Here is a 7,860-nt window from a genome sequence, read left to right on the forward strand (position 1 = left end):
GGGGGACGTACAGGGACGACCTGAACCCGCGCACATGAAGCATGAGGCCGCCAGCGCGAGCGTACCTCTTTGGCTGGCCCCGCACGTTCTTGACGAAGAGCTCGCCGCGGAACAGGTGGATCCACAGATCCCAGTGTGCTTCAATTCCCAGATACCCCTCGCAGACGGCGACGAAGACCACCGCCTGTGAGATGGAGTTGAGGCTGAAGTTGTGCAGCTCCACTCCGTAGTATTCGCACAGCGCCCACATGAATCTGCCGACGGGGACGCCGAATCCCCGCTCATGGAGCCACACGAGGCTCATGACGTAGCCGTAAGGGGGATTCGGCTCGTTCTCCTCCAGCCGCAGGGGAATCCACGCAGGCCGCTCTGAGTTGTTGTTCATCGGAAGTAGCCTCTCTGCGACTAGCTGCTCCAAAACTGCCACGGTGGCGGTGGACTTCCCCCACGGCAACGGCTCTTGGACATCTGACATCGCTTCAAATCGCCGGGGAACGCGGGGAAGAAAACTCGACGATGGCTAAGGTGCGCTCTAACTCTCTTCTTCTTCCTCCTCTCGCTCTCGGCTTTGGGCTCCGGATGCAGGGGAGGTGGACAAGGCAGGGGAGACGAAGGCAAAATGGCCAGGTGAGCCCAAACAGTCCCCCCTTCCTCGCTTTTATCCAACAAGACGGGCGGATTCGCCGCCGCAGCCCGAATCCACCGCATTGAATGCAGTAGATTTTGCTGTCATCGACAGCTGGGCCCCACGACCGTGAAGTCCCCCACGCGCGCACTTGGCAATAATTACGGCGCGATAACCGACGGGCGCGGTGCGACTGTAGCACTGTTCCATCCGTCAGCCGCCGCCCACGCCTCTTCGCCTACCCAAGGCAACCACCTGAAAAGGCACGCCCCGTACCGCGCTGCGCGTACTGGGCCACGTAGCCCACGACTAGCGGTAGACTGGCGCGCACAACTGGCGACTCCGCGCTGTTTTAGCGAACCGTTATGGAATATTCCCCTCGGGGATTCCTTACCGTCGAAGGAAATCAATTTCGAGGCCTTACTGATCAGGGGTTCGAAGCCTGGCCCGTCGAGGGTTCGACAGGCGCCCCAGATCACTAGAGTCAGGGACTGCATGGATGTGCTGTACAAGCTACCCTCAAACACGGAGTTCGAGACATCCTACATAGTGTTCAAGGCAAGTCGAGGGTGCCTAGCAGGGGGATCCTATCGAGGGAGAGCATCGAGCCTTCGGACCTATCGAATGGGTCCGAGCCCCGCTTAGCGAACCTTTGCGAGCGCTTTATGTAACGTGTCCACGGACCACAAGCCGACCCTTATTGAACAAGGCACGAACGTCTACTTGAACCACCCGATAACAGCTCACTGAAGCAGCCATAGCTCGCGGCCCGGGCATGGGTAGCATGGTGTGCTTCACCCCTCCTCCCTGTGTGTAACACCATAGGTGTTAATCACCTATAATTAAACTAATCACGGCCATTAGTTCCAGAAATCACGCAACAAATCATCAAACAATAACTTTGCTTCTCAGCCTGGGCCGGACCGGTCGGACCGGTAGGGGCGACCGGTCTGACCGGTTGAACTGGGCTGAACCGTTTTGAGGGGCCCCACAACATTTAAACCACACACTCTCTCTCCCTCACCAACTCACTCCTCCTCACCGTGCTCAGCTCGAGCTCGAGCTCTCTCCTTCTCATTTCCTCACTCAAACCCTAATCCCCAAATCCTTCCTTTTCATTGGATTCCAAGGCCAGGGAAGGACCAAATCAGCATGGGGGATCGTCTTCTCCTTGATTCCATCCTTGGGGAGCAGGAGATTCGAGTTCTTCGTGCAAGAAGGAGCTCACTCAAGGTATTAAGGCTTGTGTGGGTCGATCTCTCCTTTTAGATGATTTTAGGCGATTTTCTCTGGTCAAACACGTCTAAATGTATCCCTGAACTAGTGCCTAGAAGGGTTTAAGGACTTGTGGGCGATTTACGCCGCGCCAAGGATTCCAGCTTTTGGTCTGGGTTGGACCGGTCCGACCGGTCGGAGAGACCGGTCTGACCGGTAGGGGCCCGGACAGTCCGACCATTGGATCGGATACTCCGGGTTTGTGGTAGTCTGGACATTCCGGGTTTAGGTCCAGATTCTCCGGACTTGAGAGTCCGGATACTCCGGGAATACGTCCGGATAATCCGGATTTTTGGTCTCGAGTCGCACACAGGCCAGACCGGTCTGACCGGTTTGGTATACCGGTCTGACCGGTGCTAGCAGGGCTGAGAGGGTTAAATCAGGGTTTGTTAGTGAAAATAGATAGAAATTGATTTGGGTATTGGTTACTTGTAATTTTTATAAATCATGCATGCATTCTCTCATGTCATATGCATATCCATACGTGTAACAGCCACGGCGGAGGAAATTGTGTACGAGGTGGTTGCGGAGCCACAGTAGCCACAGGGGCAAGCCCTGCAGCAGGAGGATCGTGAGGAGCCGGCCCAAGGCCCAATTCACCCTAGTACTGAGCAGCAGGCGCAAGGCAAGCCCCGGTGCAGACACTGTAAGGATCACCGGGGTGTCCGACCCTAGAGGGGGAGAGGGTGAATAGGGTCGCTAATCGCTTTTTAACCTAGGGCTCAAACTACTTGCATAAGATAAACCTAACACGTCCTATACATGCTAGTTATGACTAAGGTTTATCTATGCTACTCTCTACTTACCCCATAAAGACTTGCAACCTAGCCAAACTTAATCAAACCAACTAGGAAAGTAAAGGTACGCAAGATAGAGTAAATGCGGAAACGTAATACGGTAAGTAAAGAGGTAAGTGCAAGAGGGATGCAAACTCCCGAGTAGACACGGTCATGTAACGTGGTTCGGCACAAACGCCTACGTCCACGGGACACCGAGGCTCTTCCGATCACCGTCTTGCACTACGCCACCAAGGCGATGCCGGCAAGCAAAGGCAAGTGCCCACAAGACACCGAGTCTCGTGCACCACCACCGTCTCTCTCGGTAACCCGGCCGAAATCCACTATGGAGCTTCTCCACCAAGGAGGGGGTCTCCTCTTCCCCGCACAAAGTGTCGTTACCACTCCACACCAAGTCGGAGGGTCACACGACGGATCACAAGGATTGCTTGCCGCAGCAAGACTTCTCTCAAGCTTGCTCTCTCAAGAACTAAGCCTAAACAAGCACTAAGCACTCTCACAAGTGTGCTTAAGCCTATATGATGTACAATGAAGTTTTATGGTGGTTGGAGATGATCTTTGGCTCTTGTATATTTCCTTGGTCTCCAGCTACCTCAAATGAGCCATGGGGTGGCATATATATAGCCCAACCCTCCAAACTAGCCGTTGGGAAAAAGGCTGACGAAATCCCTTAACGCCGGTTAAACCGACGCTCTAGTTTTTGTCATCACCGGTTTAACCGGTGAGTGTATTTTCCTAGCAACTAGCCGTTACTGCTCCAACGGCTATTTTGATCAATCGACCGACGCTCTCAAAACTAACATCGGTTCAACCGGTGTATGTAATCTTCAATCGACCGACGCTCTCAAAACTAACGTCGGTTCAACCGGTGCATGTAACCTCAGAAACCCCCAAAAATGGAGTCTCTGGACAACTGCACCGACGCTTCAGAAACCAACATCGGTTCAACCGGCGTACTCTACTGATTTTGCCTTCTCTGAGTCCGTTGCACCGGTGAGTACAATTTCTCTATCGTCGGTTTAACCGGTGATAGTAAATTGTCTCTGTTTTGATCTTTTCGACTTGGATTTCTTCACGGTCTCTTCAATTCTTGTCACTTGGACCTAAGAGCTTTCGGGCCTAGCTACGCCTATCTTTTCTTTGTCATCACTTGAACCTAAAAGCCTGGGAATGTTCATTTTAACAATCATATTAGTCCAAGTGTTGTGTGTCATCAATCGCCAAAACATTATATTGAAATATGGCATGAGAGGCCATTTTCGCTACAATCTCCCCCTTTTTGGTGATTGATGACAACACAACCAAAGCAAACAAGATGAATTGCAAGAATATGAAATTGATACTAATTTGAAAAGTTAGAAACTACTTAGCTTGCTTGGATGACATTTCAATGCTCATTTTAAAAGCCCTTGATACCAATTGTAGAAAAAATTGTAGAACAATGGCTTGTGTGAGGTTTGAACCAAATGAGCAATGAAAAATTTTGTACCTTAGTCCATGGGATCATTAAATTGCACTTCTCCCCCACATTGACTAAGTACCTCCTATCACCATGCATCCTTTTGCATTGCATTTTCCCCCTATCACCATGCATCCTTTTGCATTGCATTTTCCATTTCTCCCCCTTGCTAATGGCATCATTTACTCCAAACTATTTGCTTGCTTTTATGGTACATTTCTCCCCCTTTGTCATCAAACACCTAAAAGCTTCATCACCACTAGCAGCAAAGAGCATTAGTAGCAAAAAGAAATTCACTAGTGATAGAGTGTTATACCAACTAAATTTGGCATATCTCTCTTTGTTTGAACAAGCTCCCCCTTTTTCAAAGCTTGTGGCACCTCCTATCTTGACATCCATTGTGATACCAATTGTGACTTGTAGGGGTAGTGTTCAAAAGAAATTGAACTCATGGAGATAGCTCTAGGTGACTAGCCATGCCTCCCTATATCATTTATCTCTTTAACTTTTGGGAGTTATGGCTTGGTCTTCGGGCCTAGCTACGCCTATCTTCTCTTTGTCATCACTTGAACCTAAAAGCCTGGGAATGTTCATCTTAACAATAATATTAGTCCAAGTGTTGTGTGTGTCATCAATCGCCAAAACATTATATTGAAATATGGCATGAGAGGCCATTTTTGCTACAGACACCTATATATGTATCTATTACTTGTGCATTACGTTTAGGAGTTGTTTGGACCCTAGTTGCATGATCCCTAGGTTTCCTTGAGTTATACTAGCATGTATAGGACGATAGAAATGCTATGCTTAATAAGTTCACGATAGAAGTCGAGTGACTTCTTGTCACTCGCGAGATATAGGATATTTAGAAGTCGAGTAATTTCCGGTTACTCGCGAGATATAAGTTATCTATATTTATATTACAGTCCCTGAGTTATTGAATGTGATATGGAAATGTGAGACCGGACGGGGAGTGATGATGATGTATAGGTATGACAGCAGGACCGGGTTCCTGGTTGTCTTAGCCCCGTCTGAGTCGGTTAAGGACCGGTCGTTGTCGGCAGTGCTGATCGGGGATTGAATTGTACTAACCACATGCCGGGAGTAGGAGGTAGTCGAAACTGGTAAGCCGAGTACTGCCTTGTTTCGAAAGTACAGAACTTCTACCCACCCCTTAGGGCGAGTCGAGTGGCCGCGGAGAATTGGGATGCATATGTTTACTTTTGGGGGTCTCTCGTAGGGCTCGGCTGACTATATGCAGGTGGGGCGGTTCTGTAGTTCGAGATGGGGAGGGGAAGGGTTGGTGCGTGTGGTCCGACGGGGCATACGCGTGCCGTGTTGGTTAGGTCTGCCTTGCAAGGTTAAATCGAATCGATTCGCCGTGTCTCGCGGATATGAGGGCATTGATCTCTTTGCTGCATCGTAGCAAAATGTTAGAATGTAAGTTATTTATGGATATAGAATGTAAGTTATATATATATAATCTTGGACACATTGAGATATTTGGATTGCACCACCATGTTTGCTATAGTTGATCTCTGCAAATATTAGATTAGGGTTAATTGAATTCCTATATAATCTGAGGCTAAAATACGAAAAGTAAGGAATTACTTTAGTCGCTTTTCTGCAAAATAACCACCAGCCAAAAGCCTCGCATGTCTAGATATGTGGGCTAAGTTATACCCACTGGTCGGGTAAGTCTTGCTGAGTATTAGTTGCTCAGGGTTTGTTGCCACCAAATTATTTCAGGACCCCAGGACATCGACTTCTGCCCCTGTTGTGTCAAGTTCATCTGCCGGGATGCAGAGGGGTGGGAAGTGGTGGAGCGAGACCCCTAGACTAGAGTTTTGGCGGGTTAGACCCTTGGGGGCTGAGTGTGCAGCCCCTCTGTTTTGCTGGGACCGGTCTGGGCTGAGTGTGCAGCCCCTCTGTTTTGCTGGGACCGGTCTGACCGGTCGGAGGGACCGGTTTGACCGGTGTCTACGTGAGGAACCCATGCACACCGGTCTGACCGGTGGTGTCAGGCTGAACCTCTAGGGGTAGTGTAGTATAGTCTTTTCCTTGGCATAAGTTTCTAGTTTTAATAGTTGGAAGACTTGTATATCAAGTTTGTATTTAGACCCGGTTTGTAAAAATTTTGTATTTGAAGTTGGTTTGTAAAAGTATGTTTTATCCTATTATGTCACGTGTTGTATTTTCAAGTATTCGTTGTGCTTGTACCATCTGCGCCCGCCTTCGCGTGGGACTACCGGTGTTGTTTCGATCGGGCCGTGGGTTGAGAAAGGATCGCCAAATTAAGCCGTTAAGCTAATGCGCCCGATGTGTTCAAATGACGGTCATTACGCTTAATTAGAGTTTTAATTTGGCGGTTCCGTCACACTGTGGAAGGGCGACGAGGGTCGTAATAAAAGTCGAGGGTCCCCTGAACATCTTCACGCAGGCCAGGGCTCGGGGGCTCCTCGCACGCCGCGGTCTAGGCCGCACCCTCGAATGGATCGACAACCGTCGATTGTGAAGTTCCATGTGTTTAGCCAAAACCCCCACTCTTAACGCGCGCCAGCCAGATGGTTCAACAGGACCCCAAGTCACTGCGCCAGCACGAAAAACGCCGAGGCCGGCTGAAAGGAACGCCGATGCCGGCTGAAAAGGAAGCTGAGCAGTCTCCCCAATAAAGCAACCAAGCAGGGCGACGTTTATAGCCCTTGGACGAGTGCAAGCACTCCTCCAAGGCCTCGGGGGCTACACCAAAATCCTCTACAGGCCTGCTCGAATGCCTTCAGCAGCACGACGGCAACATCCCCAGCAGCTGCGCCATGGTGCTCGAAGTGGCTATGATCTGCATAGACAACTCGGAGTGGCCACCTCACTGCTTCTCCAGCAACGAACCCCGATCCTGGACCAGACTCCTCCAACAATGCTCCCCGGAGCACCGTTGCGCCCCCGCCGGGCAAACCAAGACCACCGCGGACAGTACCCGAGTCACGCCCTCGAAGGGTTGAGCCTCTGCAGGGCTGATGCTCACCCCTACAAAGGCTCGGGGGCTACTGTCGGGTACCATGATTAGGAGCACCCTAACCAGGGGACTAAAATCGACATAAAAATAAAAACACACGTTAGGCAACCGGGCCCACGAAGGCCTACAGCCTCCTTCTAATCTGGAAAAAAGAAAGGACTCAAAGAAGCCCAATACGCGGAGCAGTACACAGTGCGGCCCGTCCGCACCCCCCTCAAACCCGTGGAGCAATCTCCGCCTCGCTCGAGGGCCTCCCGCCAAGACCCTCGACCGCACCCCGCGTCTCTGCCTCGTTCGAGGGTAGCGAGCCTACCCTCGAGAGAGTGGATCGACTCCGCCTCGCTCGATGCCATCCCTCGATGGGAAGGACGAACGGCCCTTCCGCTCACTCGCCCGCCGTACGGAGGCATTAAATTCCAACCACTACTCCGCAACACCCGGGTCAGACGGTGTCCGGCAGCCACTCCGCGCTTGTTTAATGTTGAAAGTATAGATGGTGGGAGTACAGCAGAAACCACCATGTTGGGAAAAAAAACCTCGCTTGTTTAATGTTGAAAGTATAGATGGGATTCAGTCTTTCTCACAGCTAACGGACCACTACGTACGGATGAGACAGAGTTCCGAAAGAATCTTCTAGATCTGCATGAGAATGTTTTTTTTCCTAGTAGACACCTCGAACAGCGGATTGGAG

This window comes from Panicum virgatum, chromosome 9N, assembly GCF_016808335.1.
Source record: "Panicum virgatum strain AP13 chromosome 9N, P.virgatum_v5, whole genome shotgun sequence".
Classification (NCBI taxonomy): Eukaryota; Viridiplantae; Streptophyta; class Magnoliopsida; order Poales; family Poaceae; genus Panicum; species Panicum virgatum.